We start from the raw sequence: 19798 nt of genomic DNA, 5'->3' as shown, positions 1-19798 counted from the left end.
CTTTAGGGAGAAAACAGGTGCTGTTGACCGAGTATTCAGAATCCTCAAGATGAAGTGAAGGACTGTAGACATTGGTGGGGGGAATTTATATCGCCTTTTTCGAAGTTAGAGCCACATTTGACCTGGTGCCAAGAAAGAAGTTATGTTAAGTCATTGCTGAATTGGGAGTCCTTTCTTTTTAAAAAAAAAAAGAGCGGGCTTCCACGAAAATCATTTTGCCCAAGTCAGGTGGGGCACAAATGGAAAATTCACATGCGAATATAGGGTTCACAAAGGAGTCAGCCAAGGCTGTGTCTTGGCTGTGACAGCATTTATTTTATTCATTAATGGCTGCATTCCTTTTTTTGCCCAACTCTGAAAATGATGCCCCCAGACTAGCTGGTGAGAGAGTCCTGCTTGACTTTTCGCTGACTCGACTCACTCATTCACAGATCACTGCAAGGACTGCAGGTCCTCCTGAAGGGATCTCTGTCTTCGGTGATAACCGCGACTGGCAATGAAGGCTCAGAAGACCAGATGTTTCATTCACCCTCAGATGTATAGGGGGGCAATAAACCTTGGGATAACTTCTTGAGAGAGTCACTGAATCACAACTTCATGGCCTTCCTCTTGCACCAAGTCTGCATTACATTCTTTGTGAGGCTTGGCGGGAGAGTCAAAGGAACACTGATTCTCTTTAGCCACCTTTCTTCTACACCCAAGCTGGAATGGATTGTTCCGCCATGGCATAGCAGGGACATACCGCATAGGGTAAGCACGCTCAGAATTTGGAAAACTAAATTCAAAGGGTGGTTATTATGTTTCTAAATTTCTGCATATAGCGAGGCTGATAAGAATTACGTTGATGGTGAAGCCAGAAAACCGCAATGTATAATATGCGTCTTTCTTCCTCTAAATATTTTTATAGAAACTTTTACATTTTTTATGAATATTTATTTATTTATTTAGTGTTTTTTACAATTGAACGTCTTTTTTTTAAATTTGGAGTTGTGGTTTGTTGATGGATTCAATCATCCGATGAGACAATAGAGATTGACTGAGCAGCAGTAGCAGCTGCTGCTGGACTCGGGTGGTGGGGAGGGTACGGGGGCATTGGGGTGAAAAAAACATTTTTAAAACCACTTACCTGTGACGGCCGGCCACCGCCTCTGATCTGTCCTACTCTAGTCCAGCAGCAGGGTACAGGAAGCAGCAGGAAGCACCCGGCTCCCAATAGCCAATCACCACTCTGCAATGCAGCATTGTGATTAGTCTGAGCATCATGCATTGGCACTCAGCCAGGGAATGCGTGCCTGGGCGTGTTCTCCATGCAGGCTGTAATGCAGCCTGCATGGAGAATATGGGAAAAGAGCATGACTGTTTGGGGCGGCCAGAGAGGACTGACCAAACATTCATGGGCACTTAGGAATGGGCAAACCACCCCTCCCCTGCTCCTCTATCTTCGGAGCATCCTAGCCCAGAAAGCTGCCACAGCAGAAGGAAACTTAAAATAATAATAGCGCAACGAAACACCACTGCTGTGTGGCTGACCCTATGTTATGTTACTGAGATTTCTAGAGCGCTCTGCTACCCTGAGGTGTCCTGGCGCTATGCACTACCTGCCAAAGAAGAAAACTGAAACAGTGGGCTTGAAAGATCATCTAGGAGAATAACCAAGTTTTTAATCCCTTCCTAAAGGGAAGAAGTTCTGTAGAGTTCCTAAGATGAAAAGGAAGACTGTTCCATGCCTTAATGACGCAATGGCGAAATCTCCTGCCACCCCAGCTATTTTTATTGTTGCGGGGAAGGACAGCGAGTCTGGATTGCAGGGAGCCCAAATCTCTCCCCGGCACATACCACTGAATTGAATGTCTCGAGAAGTCAGGGCCCATGCCATTAAGAGGTTTGAAGACTATACACATGACCTTCAACTGAATCCGTGATGCCACAGGTAGCCAGTGAAGAGATCTGAGTCCCGCCCTTACTGAAGTGAACCTGGGGGTGCCAGTGAGCATTCTAGCTGCTGCATTCTGCACGGTCTGGAGTCTGGAAAGGTGTTTTTTATGGATGTTAATATAGAGACTATTGCAATAGTCCAGCCGTGACAGAATGAGTGCAGTAACGGCAGTTTTCAGGCGGTCTTCTGAGAGGAGGAATTTAACTTTATGTAAGATTTTGAGCATAAAAAAGCAGGATGAAACAACCCTGCTAACCTGGACATCAAAAGACAATTTTGAGTCTATGAGCACTCCGAGATTTTTTGCCTTAACCACCGGAGCAGGAGGCCTTCCATTATAGTCGGCCACCAATCCGGTGTCCAGAGGTTAGCCGAGTTCCCAAAGAGTATGACCTTGGTTTTTTCTGCATTAAGTTTGAGGTAATCTGATGCCATCCAGCAAGTAATTGCCTGCATGCAGTTGTGGCACTTTAAGGCACTCTCAGCCTCTGACCCCTTTTTGATTGACAACACAATTTGCGTGTCATCAGCGTAAGAGGACAACTGGAATCCAAAAGATTTAATCAGGGTTGCCAGCGGAGTGACATATATATTAAATAATGTCGGGCTGAGTGAAGAGCCCTGTGGGACTCCACATGGGAGAGAAAAAGGCTTGGAGCTGTCTCTACCGAGGTGCACAGTTTGTATTCTGTTAGCTAGGAACAATTTCAGGAGGTTCCAGGCCTTGCCTTTAACCCCGACTGCTGATAAACGGTCCATCAGAACTTTGTGATGGACCGTGTCAAATGCGGCCGAAAGATCCAGCAAAACAAGTATGGCAGGTTGTCCGCTGCAGTTTTAGAATGCACCGGACCCAAAGAACACCCTGCACCCACAACCACCAGCTCCATACAAGGCTCAATATATTCTCATCATCTACAACTACTGCCAGCTCTGACTAGGAGCTTTGTGTCTGTTTCTACACCTAATTGATTTTTAATCAAATGGGTGCCCAGTTGTCCTTGCTATCATTACATTTGTGGCACCAAAATGGTTGGATATAAACTGGCATAGGACCAGTATGAACCAAAGATATGTTCTGATAGTGGATGGAAACCTCTCCATCAGCACCGTTTGTGCGGTCCTTCTACAGCTCCAAGTAATAAGGTTAAACGGTTTGGGGCCAAAATAGACCTGCAGCCTACAATGGCGCCCCAGGTACAGAACGTTTCACCTTATTGGACCTATCAGATGTGCAAACTTACACCTATCCTTCCCTTCCTTTCTCTTGAAGGTGGAAGGGAACCATGTCTGCTTTGATTGGCTCCATGGTTACCTCAATGCTCTAGACCTAGATATAAATAAAGGACTGTGACAAGAAATTCATTTAATTCAAACTCAGTCCACTACATTCAGCAATTCAGCTCCCATTTCGACAGAGCCAGACCTACACTTCCTATCCACTCTAGAGGATGCTTTCATGCCTTCTTGAATCCTCACCTGCCTCACCCCAAACATCTGTGGACATTCCCCCTCACACCATCTCTGCGCATCAGACCAGCATTAGCAGCAGTGACGGCCCCCCTCAATAACCTACTTTTTCATGAATTCCCTCACCACCGCCACCCTCCTACGGTGCCCCTCAAGTCTCCAAAACCACACCATCACACAAGCTTTTTTTTGTTTTATAGAGCTACTCAAACCAGTGTAGGGGTGTCACATCCATTTACATCACACACACACATTATACAGAAACAATGGATCATACGTGTGTTCATTAGTGTATTGGAAATGTTGGATAAAACAGGGTTCTCCAAAGTCGGTCCTGGAGGGCCTGATCCATGCCAGATTTTTAGGACAACTACATTCATCTAAATGGAGATATGCTAAAAATCTGGTATGGATCCGGCCCTCCAGGACCAACTTTGGAGAACCCTGCAAAAGACAAAGAGGACTACAAGGTGTCATTCAGAGTTTAAGAGTGCTGGCTCTGAGAAGCACAATCTCACAATTTAAAACATGACACGATTGTCGGGGGTTGGCTTTACTAACAAGAATTGATTTCAAACAGATAGTAACCCTTTTTAGCAACATTAGGATAATGAAACACTGGGTAAAAGACATCATAACGCTCTAGCCTATGTCTTGCAGTTTGCATGCAGCTCTTTCATGGCAGTTATTATCTCACTGTGCTATATTTAGGCCTGGGCTAAATTTCCGTTCCGCTTGCGGAAATTGCGATAATTTGACATTTTCGCGTTCCGCAGAGAGCGCGAAAATGTCAAAATTTCCGCATTCCGCAGCTTAGCGATAATTTGTTTCTTGCTCGCGCTGTAAAATAATACATTCTCGCGCGCGCGCGATCGCCTTACCTGAATACCCGCGTTCGCTGACAAGTTTTCCCGTTCCGGTCGCGTTCTCCACGAGATGTTGGATTGTTGGTAGCCATTTGCGCTGTCTCGCGAGAGTTTGCGCCCGCAGTAATGTCATTGGTCGCGCGATCACGTCTTTCTTCTCGCGATCATGCACCGCTAGAAGAGTGAAAACAAGATGGCCGCGCCCGCGAGCAACCGCATGGGTAAGTTGGCGAGCCGCGACCACGCAGAAAATACCGCGAACGGGCGGGAAAAAAACTTCCGCATCTTCGCGATATTTCCGCGTGTTTGCGGAGATTTTTAACATTTTCGCGATAATTTGTGAAAGTCACTTTCGCAAATTCCGCCCACCCCTAGCTATATTAGGGTTGTAACTTATAAACTGTAAGTACCAAAAGGATCTTTGTGACAAAGGCTGTAACCCACTGAAGTCTTTCTATCATATGCACTTGTGTGAGCTTCATTGAACACGTGCTTTGCTTCAGGCATAGAAACCCTCGGAAATACTTCATTGTGAGTCAAAACTTCCACTAGACAAAGCTCTGATCTCTCCCCAGCAGGTCCATTCATCTCCAGAGTTATCTTGACATTTTTATTGCTGCCTGAAGATTGCTGAAGGCAAGGAACTCTGCAGCAGCTGCTTTTAAACCCATCATATATTTGAATGCTCAGGCGCTCACCATGTTCTACGCCTGGTGCGGTGGCACCGGTCGCACAACCTAAAACCGGCCCTGGATGTGAGTAATTGTGAAGCCACCCGTCAGTTCAATGCTGTTCGGTCCTTTAATCTCAGAAATCTAAAGCGCTCATATATCTATAGATAAGTTGGCGCTTTGGTTAAGGAAGCAAGAATTAACAAGCGTGGAAAATGCAATAGGTCTCGCCTTTGATTAAGTTAAAGCCATTTGCTTTGCTAATGGTATTGTATAGCAAAGCAAATGGCTTTAACTTAATGAAAGGCGAGACCTATTGCATTTTCAATGCTTGTTATTTATACAGCGCTTACTACCAACCCCTGACGAGGCGATACATTAGGGAACTGAATGCCGCATCCCATAGACGTGAATTTCGTTTCCATATTTCCACAGCATATGGCCTGGGCAGACCAATCCTCGCAGCGGCTGAAGCATGCATGGCTCAGAACTGCATTTAAATGCTAATACTCTCAAACTAGAACGATAGCTCAGTGGGAGATGTGCCAGCGGCGGAGATGGGGTACCACCTTCAGCCACGCTTGAATCCAGGCGAGGCATGCAGCAGATCTGACAGACCAGCCAGGTTGCAGAAGCTCTTCACCCTTACCGTCTGGTCAATTTCCTGGCCCTGGCTCTCATGGGACAACCAGACCCCTATTCTATTTAAGCCTTAAAATGTCCCATGTTTAGCGTGACCAGAAGGCTCCATCACCGGAGACATGCTTCCAATCCTGCTCTTTGTTTTTACATGCCATCATGAGCCGTGCTGGTCCAATTGGCTCAATGAAAATGAACTAAGACTACAACTCCCAGGATGCACCGATATGCTAAATCAAAATGCAAAGTTGTGTCGCGCTGCCAGGGAGTCATCTGGTTGCCCTACCCAGGCTTATTGTGCATAAGGGGGTGAAACACTTATGCGCTGATGTTACCCCAATATACAGAAGATGATCTTTAAAACAATAAATATATATTTATAGCAACCGACCCTCTGACCAGAATAATTCCAACGAAATCTTTCCCTTTATTGTCACTTCTTTTGTTTTGCTGGTCATGCTATTGATTTGTTCTCACAATGCAGAAAATGTTGCTGAACATGAACCTCCAGTGGAACCTGAAAGGTCAGCCTCGGCTCGCAGCACCTGCTTAGAGCCAGTCTGCCACGTGCTAGGAACGAGGCTCCCAGGATTCTATTCACATCTGTCACAGCAGGAGCAGTCTGATGTAACACCACCCGCCATTATTTCCTATTAACAAACAGCATTCTGGGACTCGTAGTTTTCTCTTCACAGCTAGAAGTCTGACCTAAGAATCGCAGCATGTTGCTGTGTAAGAAGCGGGGTTGCTATAAGGTGTGACACCTAACTTCATGAGACCTCCGTTGACCAACCAAGATGACCTATGGGAATTTAAATGTATATACGTCACTGCTATGTCACTACCTTGTGCCAGTTAGTAAGATTTTACACACAGCAGTTACTTGAAGAAAGATTACCACAAACAATATAAAAATGTGTTTTATACACCGATTGGGACTATAATTAGTTTTTTTAAGCGCTTTATCTAATGGGTTTTACGGTATCGAATTACTTAGTGCCTGTGTATCGACTTTGGAAGAATGAAGAGCTCAATTGATGCTGACACTCGAACTAAACACACGTAAAGTCGCCCGCCTTAAATGGTGACATAAGGAGGCCGATTTACAATAACTGGCGCATCCCTGCATATCAGCAGGGATGCGCCAGTTATTGTGCGTCACGGCTCCGCCACCATGGATGCGGCGCACCATGGGGCAAAAACGGACAGATGCGTGACGCATCTGTGCCGTAATGGCAGCGCATTGCTGGAGTTGCGTCGCAAGCGCGACGCAGCTCCAGCAAGGCTCCAGGGTGCCCTATCTTTAAAATGCTGCGTCAATCCTTACGCCTGCTTCAAGCAGGCGCAGGGTTTTGACGCAGCATGGGCTCAAAAGTGACTGAGTGAAATCTTGTAGATTTCACTCAGCCACTTATAGGAGACGTTCCTGCGACGGAACCCCCCCCTCCCGCGCAGGACCACCTACTTCTGGCGCAGGGCTTTACAACGTGACCCATCTCCCAGATGCGTCACGTTGTTAATACCCCGCAGCATGGCGCTGGTTTTGCGCTGCTGCTGCTTCACAAAAGTGACGCAACAGCGGTGTAAAAGAGGCGCAAGGGGCTTGTAAATCTGCCCCAAGGTTTTTTGTAAATGAGCGTTGTAAAGTGTGATCCTCGAAAATGGTCATTTTAGGACGGACAGTAAACTGCGGGAGGAGGCTATAATTACCGCCCCCCCTTTACTCTATCTTTCATCCCTGTCAGCCCCCCTCTCGCCAGCCTCCCTCGACGCAGCAGTGTGGCATTTCACGAGGGCTGTCGCCTTTTCCAGATAACAAACCGCCACACGGTCCTTCTTTGCCGCTGTCCCGCTGCCGCTACCCGCTGTGACCAGGATCTGCTTGCTGCCTAAGTCCGACCTGTACTGTATTTCCACAGTTTGATTGACTGTTTTTGTTACTGTTGTTTTCTTTTTCACCCTCTAGTGCCCTTTGTGCCCTCTCCCCCCCTGCTCCCTGTTTTTCCTTCTGTATCACCCCCTGCCCCCTGTTTTTCCTTCTGTACCACCCCCCCTCCCGCTCCCCTCCCTCGCGCTTCCCGCTGCTGTCTCCCCTGCGGCCCCGCCCCCCTGGTGCCCCATTCGCCGCCCCGCTCCCGCCTCCCAGCTGCTCCTCCCTCCCACAGCCCCTCATATGGAGGCCGCGCGGTGGTGAAGGGAGCGACCCTTGACCCTGTCACCAGGTAGGTCGCCCCCCTCAGCCGCCACACGGTCCTCCTGTGCCGCTGTCCCGCTGCTGCTACCCGCAGTGACCAGGATCTGCTTGCTGCCTGAGTGCGACCTGTACTGTATTTCCACGGTTTGATTGACTGGTTTTGTTACTGTTGTTTTCTTTTTCACCCGCTAGTGCCCTTTGTGCTCTCTTCCCCCCTTGCCCCCTGTTTTTCCTTCTGTACCACCCCCCTCCCACTCCCTCCCTCTCTCTTCCCGCCGCTGCCTCCCCTGCAGCCCCGCCCCCCTGTTGCCCCATTCTCCGCCCCGCTCCCGCCTCCCAGCTGCTCCTCCCTCCCACAGCCCCTCATATGGAGGCCGCGCAGCGGGCGCGCCGCTGGCGCGCCGAAGGCACACTCATTGCAAGCCCGTCTGCGCCCGTCCGCGCCTGGGCCGTGCCCACGGAGATATGACCAAACCACCCTCCATGCACTCAACACCGGCCGACCATCTGCCTGCTACCAAGCCACTCCGAAGCGCACCCACGGATCCTTCTCCTGCCAAATCTGCAAATTCATCTGCGTCCGAACCTGCCCCCCACCACCCGGACCAGGCAGCAACAACAAACACCTCAAGTGCATCCTGCTCAACTCCCGCTCCGTCCACAAGCACGCCGTCGAACTCTGGGACCTCCTCGACACAACAGAACCAGACGTCGCCTTCCTCACAGAAACTTGGATGAACGCCTCCTCAGCCCCCGACATCGTAATAGCCATCCCGGACGGCTACAAGATCACCCGAAAGGACCGCGTCAACCAAACCGGAGGGGGAATCGCCATCATCTACAGGAACAACATCCGAATATTCCCTCACCACTGCCGAACACCTACACTTCCAGATCCACACCGACCCCAAGACCACCCTAAGAGGAACCCTCATCTACAGACCCCCGGGCCCACGCACACAATTCAGTGAAGCCATCGCCGACTTCATCAGCCCACATGTCCTCGCCTCATCAGACTACATCCTTCTAGGGGACCTGAACTTCCACCTGGAGAATAACAATGACAACAACACCACCACCCTGCTCGACAACCTCACCATCCTCGGACTCAAGCAACTGGTGAACACCCCCACCCACTACGCCGGCCACACGCTCGACCTAATCTTCTCTGCCAGCAGCCACGTTGCCTTCAGCCACTCCACCGGACTACACTGGACCGACCACAGCTGCATCCACTTCACCTTTAAGAAGACCACATCCCACCACCGCCCGCAACAGATCCCCCGTAGATGCTGGAGCAAAGTCACCGCAGACCAGCTAACCACATCACTGAGCCAGAACCCATCAATCACCACTGACACCAATGACGCAGCCCGCAACCTCACACAGTGGATCGTCAACTGTGCCGATGCCCTTGCACCACTGAAGAACCCTCCAGGCAAGCCCGGCAACAGGAAAACAACATGGTTCACCGACGACCTCAAAGAATCGAAGAAATCCTGCCAAACCCTCGAGAAAACCTGGCGCCGCGAACAGACGACAGAAAACATGACAGCCCTCAAGAACGCTCCCCACAAACACCACCAGCTGATCCGCACCACCAAAAAGACATCGTTCAAAGAATGGCTGGACAACAACACACACAACAGCAAGGAACTCTTCAGCATCGTAAAAGAGCTCTCCAATCCCAATGCCAGCAGCAACGACATCACACCATCGCAAGACCTCTGCAACTCCCTCGCCACGTTCTTTCACCGCAAGATCGCCGATCTCCATGACAGCTTCGGCTCCCAGACTCTGCCCCCAGCCACCGAACCAACGCCCCCTACAACCACCCTCAGCGCTTGGACTCCCATCAGCACCGAAGACACCGCCCACGCTATGAACACCATCCACTCCGGCTCTCCTTCCGACCCATGCCCTCACCACCTCTTCAACAAAGCCGACACCATCATCGCTCCCCACCTAGAGAACGTCATAAACAACTCCCTTGCGTCCGCCACCTTCCCAGAGAGCTGGAAGCACGCAGAGATCAACGCCCTACTGAAGAAACCCACAGCGGACCCTAAAGACCTCAAAAACTTCCGCCCCATCTCTCTTCTTCCCTTCCCTGCAAAAGTTATTGAGGAGATCGTCAATAAACAGCTGACCGCATTCCTCGAGGCCAATGGATCCCTCGACCCATCCCAGTCCAGATTTTGAGCTAACCACAGACCTGAGACCTCCCTCATCGCAGCCACCGACGACATCAGGACCCTGCTTGACAACGGGGAAACAACCGCCCTCATTCTCCTAGACCTCTCAGCCGCCTTTGATACAGTCTGCCATCGTACCCTAATAACCTGCCTCCACAACGCCGGGATCCAAGGTAAAGTCCTGGACTGGATCACCTTGTTCCTCTCCGACAGAACCCAGAGAGTCCGCCTCCTTCCCTTCCGCTCCGCGGCCACCGAGATCATCTGTGGCATACCCTAAGGCTCATCGCTCAGCCCAACCCTCTTCAATATCTACATGAGCCCCCTCGCCACCATCGCACGCAAACACAACCTCAACATCATCTCATACGCCAACGACACCCAGCTGATACTCTCCCTCACCATAGACCCAGCCACCGCCAAACTCAACCTCCAGGAAGGAATGAAAAACGTCGCGGAATGGATGAAACTCAGCCGTCTGAAATTGAACTCAGACAAGACGGAGGTCCTCATCCTCGGACCATCCCCATCCGCCTGGGACGACTCCTGTTGGCCCACAGCACTGGGCACCGCACCAACACCCACTGACAATGCACATAACCTGGGATTCATCCTGATCTCCTCTTTCACGATGACCAAGCAAGTCAACGCCATCTCATCCTCATGCTTCAACACCCTGCGCAAGCTCCGTAAGATCTTCCGGTGGATCCCTACCGGAACTAGAAAGACGGTCACCCAGGCCCTCGTCACCAACCGACTAGACTACGGGAATGCCCTATACGCAGGAACCACAGTCAAACTTCAGAAAAGACTCCAACGCATACAGAACGCATCCGCACAACTCATCCTCGACATCCCCCGCCACAGCCACATATCAGCCCACCTGAGAGACCTGCACAGGCTTCCCGTCAACAAAAGGATCACGTTCAGGCTCCTCACCCACGCACACAAAGCACTCCATGACATAGGTCCCGAATACCTCAACAACCGCCTCACGTTCTACACTCCAACACACAAACTCTGCTCCGCCAGCCTCGCCCTCGCCACCGTCCCACGGATCTGCAGAACCACTGCCGGAGGAAGATCATTCTCCTACCTGCCGGCCAAGACGTGGAACTCCCTCCCCGCCCACCTACGACTGACCCAGGACCACCTCACATTCAGGAAACACCTCAAGACCTGGCTCTTCGAGCAGTAGCGGCACCCCCCTCTCCCCCAGCACCTTGAGAACCCTACGGGTGAGTAGCACGCTCTACAAATGTATTTATTTATTGATTGATAGGCTCACTGCATGCTGTTAACGCTGCAACCCGAGCCCCCCTTCGGGGTCACACAGGCTGCGTTAACCAGCTCTCACCCCTTCCAGGGCACTGTTATCAGGACACCGCTTTCCTTTCCGAAATTATTGTTTTCCGGCCACACTGTACCAGCGCTTCTCTTTAACCGATGTGGACTACAACTCCCAGAATCCTGTTGCAAAGCGACTGCCAAGTACTTATAACAGTGCCCTGGTGACTGTGTGCAATGCACCCTTCTCTTCCCCAGACACGGAGTGTAATTTGTGCAAAAGGAATCCGGGTTCTTACACTACACCCTCCCGCCTTGGGCCTCAAGATGACAATGTAGTGCCTTACCTCATTCACAGCGCTCCTGTTACCCAACACATCCCACTTTTTAACACAACCTTATCTTTTCCCAGACACACTTTATTGGTGCCTCTTTGGAAACAAGTCTGTGCCCCCATGTGCGGGGGAGTTGGTTTACACAGAGTCTCTGCCCCGAGCCCGCTCCCGCCAGGCCTCGGTGTTATTGCCTATCTCACTTGAACGTGAATCCTTTCAGACAAAGAATGGGCTCCTCTTTTCAGCGCTCTTCATGTTAAGAGGCGGAGCTGGCTACGAACATTCTCATACAGAACACGAGCGCTTTATGGGTTTTGGGCCACTTGGGGTAATCCGATGACAGGTCAAGCTTTTACCTATAATTACTTTCCGTAAGTCAAATTAAACACGTAACATTGTGGACTGTCACCTTTGGGAGGGGATGGTGCCCCTTCGAGGCGGGTGGCGGGTGCTTTGTTGAACACCCGTGATCTAGGGAATTGCTACCAAGGCAGGAACGTTCTTTGTTACCGTCCTGTCTCCTTTTGGGACAGTCCATCCGGACTGTGTCCTTTGCTTTACGGCTTGTTTAGATAACAAGCCTACTTTAGATAAAAAATTGCTTCATGACAGCCGTGAAGCAAACGGTTCAGTCGGATGGTTCGTCCCAAAAGGCGAAAGGGCAGTAACAAAGAAACCTCATTTTCAATGAGAGGCCACCGTTTACCATAAACGGTGACGCCTTCCAATGAAAATGAGGGGCGGGGCTTAAAATCCCCCTTCTGAAATGTCCTCTCTCACTTTAGGTCTCGCCGAGCAATCGCCGCATGCGCTGCAACGCCAGGCAACACCTACAAATCTTATTTAGAAAAAATCAGTTGCTGAAAATAATGTGAAACATGATACTTTTATTTCTTAGTTCCCAAAAATTCTATAGTTGAAGGTCGAGTACGGAAAGCCCCCTTGTCCCCTCGTCCTCTCCAAGAGAGGTGTATGAGATGCGGGTGCTTTCAAGTGAGCGGTCTTATGCTCAGTCACCGTCACACCTCTCTCTTGAAAGTATGCATATCTCTTACACCCTCTCTTGGGGGCTGCTTGGGATAAGGCAGTAAAGCCCTTCAGTACCCACCCTTCAACTACGGAATTCTTTGGAACTGAGTCCAGTTTCACGTCAGTTTCAGCAACTGATGTTTGCTAAATAAGATTTTGAATTCTTGCTTCCATAAGCAATGTGCCAAGAGACCCTTTTGAATATGAGCGCTTTAGAAATCTGATTTAACATAGGATGAGGTGGACCCACTTCAGGATCTGGGACTGAAGTGAGGGGTGGCTTCACCACTACTAACAGCGCTTAGAAGTGGTCAACACTGCTGTACCCATTAATATATAAACATCGACATTCATATGAATCACGGCACTTAGGCAGAACTGAACAATGTGCTGCAGCAGAGACAGAGCAGCACTTCATGTCTGGGCAGTGCTGGGCGTTACTAGGAGAAGGATCTCACTTGAACCGGCTCAGCAGAGGCTTGTCTGAGCAACAGCACCGGAAGCGGTGCGGACGTCACTCTCACCTAACATCATTTCTCACCAGGCAAGTTACATGATGCAGAAGCCGGTGTCATGTCACACGTGGACAGGGTTATACTTCAGTGGAAGTGCTGTGCAATGAAGTGCTTTGCGTCTAGACGGGAATGTGAGGCAGACCTCAAGATGGCGTCGGGCACTTCTCACCACAGATGTACTAGTGACATGGGGCAGTGTCAGGGGCTACGGGCAGCCCTAGACCATAACAGTGCTGCACAGAAGATGACAGTAGGTACCATGGCTCAATGACCCCCGTACACCCCTACACTCACTCAAATCACTCACATGGGGCCGCCTGCAAAGAATACTAAATCCTAGGGCAGGGAAAATACATTTGAGAAAAGGAGACCTAGGCAATTAACTGGTCATATATGGATCTATACTAAGCACATTGATATGAACATTGACTTAGTGTACTCAACATTTATATTAAAAATGTCATTTTATTAATATAAATTCATGATGAAATGTTGTTGTGAAACAAATGGGACATTCAACATAACAGACATACATGTATTAGGCAGACAAGTATAAAACAGTTCAATCCAGGTATTTCAAAAATTAATACTAAAACCAAACATGAATATAAAAGTCCGTTTCATGTTATTCTTATTGTAGAGAACACTAAGGAGTTAGTGGCATCTCTAAAGAAAGAATAGGCGGAGTTAGAGGAAAAACTAAGTAAAAAGAATGCTTTAGATGAAGCCAAGAAAAAATTGGAAAGAGCGGATAGAAAATTGACCTTGTTTATTGAATACTTGGTTAAACGTAACATGGACAAACTAAACATAGATATTAAGTACAATTCTCGAGAAAAAACCTACCCTTACCTGGCCAAAATTTTTTCTAAACAAAACCAATACCCTAATGACGATAATTTCCGCCAACATTGGGTACAAACATTCTCTGATACCTCGGACTCTGAGGGGGAAGGGAATGGATATCAATACGACCAGCAAGGACCTTGCAAAACCTTTGAATCCAACCAAGGTAATATGCAACCTTTTTTAGGCCAGCGTGGATCTCGCAGGGGCAGGCAAAAAGTAAGGTTCCAACCACAATTTCAAGACAACTATCAAATGCCATTTTATCAGCCCAACAATCAAAAAATGTTGGATACCCGCAACGCCCAATATTGGAGGAAGTGAATAAGATACCTATTTTTAATTTGTCCTCTACTATTCTAGACACATCATGTATCACTTTGTTATTGAAAGGACTTTCATATGTACCACATGCTAAAGCCAATGTATTTGAGTTATATCAAGACATTGTATCTTTCGTTCGAAAGATCAGACTTAAAAAATTATTTGCAGACAAAGAAGCACATTTGGATATAGTCCAGAATTTTTCTGGTTTAACTAATCCTTCGATGTTTACTCCCACTTTAGATCAGTTGGGCCAAGAGGTTGAAGTGTTTGAACATACAGTGCTTAACCATTTAGAGAAAGCAACCAAATATATACCTAAACCAGTTTACAATAGAACATCTCTCTTTGCAAATGATCTCGCAAGAGAAAACTCTCACCATATAATGTTGCGACAAAGGCGGAGGCATTGTGGTGCTCGATACTTCCATGTATGAACAAAAAATGAAGGCACTTCTAAGTGATCAAAACTTTTACACTAAAGTTATACATGGCCCTACGTATATAGCTTCATCTAAATTTCACCACATTACTACCCATGCTTTACACCGGGGGAGAGTTGTGACAAGGAGTTTGATTTTCTGAATCGTAAGGAACCCAATGCCTTGCATCTATGGGATTCCTAAAATTCACAAAGATGTCTTAGATCCACCATATCATCCGATTTTTTCGGAACCTCTTTCAAAATATACTGACAAAATATTAAGACCTCATGTCGCTAAAATTCCATCTTATATTATGGAAACCAGAGCCATAATTAATAAAGTGAAAAATCTTCCCTTCAATCACTGTCGACATACTTTAGTGACTCTTGTTATTGAGTCATTTTATAGCAATATCCCTCAGCGTGCAGCCATCGATGCGGTCAAGTGGTTTATAACACTGCAGGGGACTGTTATGCCCCAATAGACCTAGCTATAAATACTATAGTTCGGCCAACATCCAGGCGCAAATCAAACACATAATCTTTCTTTTTTTTTCAGTATTCATTATAACTACTCTTTTTTTTGTTTTTTTTTATTTGAAGCCAACTTTGTTGTATATACATATATGTCATTTTATCTTTTAATTACCAATTGTATTTAACTTATGGATTTTATATGTTAACAATTGCAATGGTTTTAAGTAACTGAGCAATAAAGACTTCTTCTTCTTCTTTAAAGTGGTCTATTGAAGAATTCAACATACCTTGTCCGAAAAGTTTCCCTTTGAAAAGTCTAGAAATAGTACTTACTGAAAACACGTTTTAGTTTGGGAATACCCTATACAAACTGATCAAAGGAGTAAGTATAGGGGCATCTGTTGCCCCCTCCATTGATAATATTTACTTGGCACTCTTTCAGAAGAAAAATATCCACAATGAGATGGCACCGTTTTTTGAATCTGTAACCTATTGGTCCAGATATTTTGACAACTTTTTCTTTATCTGGACCGATGCAGAAGAAAACTTGATTGAATATCTAGCATGGCTTAATTTATGTGACCAGAACCTTAGGTTCACCTCTCATTACAGTCACAATCAAGTTGAGTTTTTGGACAAAATTATTCATCACAATGTTCGTCAAACCAACTTCAGGGTACACGTTGCTAGAATTCAACAGTTATCACCCACGTGCACAGAAAGAAATCATACTCTTTGGGCAGTTTCTGCATTTGTGCAGAAATTGTTCAAACCTGAATGATTTTGACAGACAAGCCATTTTTATGAAGGATAAATTTGCCTTAATAGTTTATCCCCATAGACTGATCCGTGAATCCTACAAAAGAGCTATATTTTACGATAGAGACTCAATATTGACAGGTAAGACACTCTCAGCTACTAATAATTGGTTTGTGTTTCAAAACATTCCACACTAAATGAAAAGGTTAGACAGATCATCAACTCAAGCTGGCACATTTTAAACAGAGATCCAGAACAGCAAACCAAATGACCAAAGCCCATGTTTGCATATATGACCAGTTTATTGCCTAGGTCTCCTTTTCTCAAATGGATTGTGGAACAAGGACATTGGAGAGAGAACTAATTGAATATTCATAGATGGTGTGAGCCTGTGGGTGGCTCAGAGTCTGAACAGCTCACAGAGAGACCAGAGAGCTGTGAGATAGGCCGTCTGCATGAGGAAGCACACCCCAACATGTCTTCACTTAGCTTTTATACTCAAAAGAAGGTTCTGTAATACAACTTAAAAGTTTCTCATGACACATTTTTGTGCAAAAGAGAATGCTTGTTGTTGCTAAGACCTTCTCCCAGGTACTTGAGTTTTTTAATTGAACTGAACTTCATGAAGTTACTGAGAGAATAAACCCAGTGACCGTGACACATCGCCCCAGGCACCTTCAGTTTAACAACTCTTCTGTGAGCTCAGGAGGGATCTCCCACTCTCAGTGAGTGATGGTGTCAGGTCTTGCCACTGCCTACTCCTGCCTTCTGTGAGCTCCAGTATGATCTCCCACACTCAGTGAGTTATGGAGTCAGAGCTTACCCCTGCCTGCTACTCACTTCTGTGATGCCAGGTGGGATCTCCCACACTCATTGAGGGATGGTGTCAGATCTCTCTCATGCTGCTGCTCTCTTCTGTCAGCTCAGGGGGGATCTCCCACTCTCAGTGAGTGATGGTGTCAGGTCTTGCAACTGCCTGCTGCTGCCTTCTGTGAGCTCGGTATGATCTCCCACACTCAGCGCTTGATGGTGTTAGGTCTCACCTCTGCCTGATGCTCTCTTCTATCAGCTCGGGTGGGATATCTCCCATACTCAGTGAGTGATGGTATCAGGTACCTCTCCTGCCTTATGCTCTCTTATGCTAGCTCAAGAGAGATCTCCCACACTCAGTGACTGAAGGTGTCAGGTGTCTCTCCTGCCTGCTGCTCTCTTCTGTCAGCTCAGGAGGGATCTCCCACACTCAGTGAGTCAAGGTGTCCAGACTCACAGCTTCCCACCGCTGTATTCTGTGAGCTCAGGTAGGATCTCTCACACTCAGTGAGCGATGGTGTCAGGTCTCACCTCCGCCTGCTGCTCTCCTCCATCAGCTCAGGTAGGATCTCACACATTCAGCGAGTAATGGTTTCAGGTCTCACCTCTACCTGCTACTCTGATCTGTCAGCTCAATGGGATATCCCATACACAGTGAGTGATGTTGTCAGGTCTCACCACTACCCGTTGTTCTCTTCCATCAGCTCAGGAGGGATCTCCCACACTCAGTGAGTGCTGGTGTCAGGGCTATCTCTTTTGCCTGCTGCTCTCTTCTGTGTGCTCAGGTGGCATCTTCCACAGTCAGTGAGTGATGATGTCAGGTCTCACCTCTGTCTGCTACGCTCAGCTCTCAGCCCAGTGGGCTTTCCCAAACTCAGTCTGTGACGGTGTCAGTTCTTACTGCTGCCTGCTGCTCTCTTCTGTCAGCTCAGGTGGGATCTCTCAAACTCAGTGAGTGATGGTATCAGTGCCCTCCTTTGCCTGCTACTCTCTTCCATGAGCTCAGGAGGGATCTCCTGCACTCAGTGAGTGAGGGTATCAGGGCTCACCTTTGCCTGCTATTCTCTTCTGTGAGCTCAGTAGGGATTTTCCACACTCAGTGAGTGAAGGTATCATGGCTCACCTCTGCCTGCTACTCTCTTCTGTGAGCTCAGGAGGGATCTCCCAAACTCAGTGAGTGATGGTATCAGTGCTCACCTTTGCCTGCTACTCTCTTCCATGAGCTCAGGAGGGATATCCTGCACTCAGTGAGTGATGGTATCAGGGCTCACCTTTGCCTGCTATTCTCTTCTGTGAGCTCAGTAGGGATTTGCCACACTCAGTGAGTGAAGGTATCAGGGCTCACCTGTGCCTGCTACTCGCTTCCATGAGCTCAGGAGGGATATACTGCACTCAATGAGTGATGGTATCAGGGCTCACCTTTGCCTGCTATTCTCTTCTGTGAGCTCAGTAGTGATTTACCACACTCAGTGAGTGAAGGCGTCATGGCATACCTCTGCCTGCTACTCTCTTTCATGAGCTCAGGAGGGATCGCCCACACTCAGTGAGTGATGGTGTCAGGTCTCAACCCTGACTGCTTCTCTCTTCTGTTGCTTCAGGAGGTATCTCCCACACTCAGTGAGTGATGGTGTCTCCACTCACCTCTGCCTGCTGCTCTCTCCTGTCAGCTCTGGAGGGATCTCCCACACTCTGTGAGTGATGGTGTCAGGTCTCACCTCTGCCTGCTTCTCTATTCTGTCAGCTCAGGAGGGATCTCCCACACTCACTGAGGGATGGTGTCAGGTCTAATCACTGCCTACTGCTCTCTTCCATCTGCACATGAGGGATCTCCCACACTCAGTGAGTGATGGTGTCTGCACTCAACTCTGCCTGCTGCTCTCTCCTGTCAGCTCAGGAGGGACCTCCCACACTCAGTGAGTGATGGTGTCTGGTCTAACTGCTGTCTAATGCTCTCTTCCGTCAGCTCATGAGGGATCTCCCACACTCAGTGAATGATGGTATCAGGGCTCACCTTTGCCTGCTACTCTCTTCCGTCAGCTGAGGAGGGATCTCCCACGCTCAGTGAGTGATGGTGTCAGGTCTCAACGCTGACTGCTGCTCTCTTCCTCCAGCTCAGGTGGGATCTCTCCCAACTGCATCCTCTGGTAGAGATTTTTGTAGATATAGAACCTGCAATGCAAATTTGGAACAAACATGGTGTAAAACATCCATCATCAGCAAGAAATGATCGCACTGCAACATGTCATCAGTCAATACTCTTGGCAAACAGCTGTATGCAAACAATGTTGTTTTATCAGTTTGAGTTGTGTGCTGTTAGGCCACGAGGCGTGTGACGTGCAGCTCAGATCCCATAATGTCTGCAGTCCTTGTTATACACAGTAAACATGTCCAAGCCTGCTCTAGACCTATGTGCATATATGTTCACACTGAAACTGTGTACTCAGTCATCTCAACCATGGCAGAAGCGCGTGCACTTTCCGAATGAGGGACATGGTGCTCTAGTATGTAGGAGAGTAGGATCTGCTTCACATGTTTACCCCCACTTTTTGCTGTTTTTCGACTTTAGTCTGGCTGGGACCCTGCTAATCAGGGCCCCAGCCTAGCTGCTTCCTCTCTAATATGATTCCATGTACTTTAGGTACAGTTCAGATTGGAACTGAGGTGCCCTTATAAGTCACTAGTATATTGTATACTATGTACCCAGGGCATAGGTACCCCAGAGGCCTACCAGGGGCTGAAGCAAGTATTATGCCACCCCTGGAAAGCCACCCAAAATGACACCACAGGAAGCTTCTTGTTCCGGGAATCCCCGCCCACGTTGCTCGCAAGGAGTGGTATCGGATGGACTAGCTTATATTCGAAGGAGTGGAGCGGCACCCAGACCGGTCCGGAAGTAATGAGAAAAGACATGGATTCGGGCTAAAGAAAGAAATCGTAAGTTGAAGGGGGCGCGAGCTTGGCATTCTCCCCGACGCCGTGAAGGCAACGGCAGTTACGAGCTGGGGCACTTACCTGAAATCA

At 48.1% G+C, this 19798-nt stretch overlaps 1 protein-coding gene across 2 annotated transcripts in view; it reads right to left on the bottom strand.

The window, feature by feature from the left end:
- LOC146863721 (uncharacterized) overlaps window positions 1–18919 on the bottom strand; it is a 56710-nt gene extending 37791 nt beyond the window's left edge. The window contains exon 1 of one of the 2 annotated variants that reach the window (XM_085627869.1): window positions 18789–18919. The gene's annotated coding sequence lies outside the window, so the exon portion shown is untranslated. Of the gene's footprint in view, window positions 1–17974; window positions 17996–18788 lie in introns of those variants that run through there. The other variant, XM_085627870.1, reaches the window with a different exon arrangement.
- Between the last annotated feature and the right edge of the window lie 879 nt (window positions 18920–19798).

This window comes from Triturus cristatus, chromosome 2_1 (assembly GCF_964204655.1).
Source record: "Triturus cristatus chromosome 2_1, aTriCri1.1, whole genome shotgun sequence".
In the NCBI taxonomy this organism is placed as follows: domain Eukaryota; kingdom Metazoa; phylum Chordata; class Amphibia; order Caudata; family Salamandridae; genus Triturus; species Triturus cristatus.
Note: the sequence above shows the minus strand (reverse complement) of the source record. Positions and strands in the feature narration are given on the sequence as shown.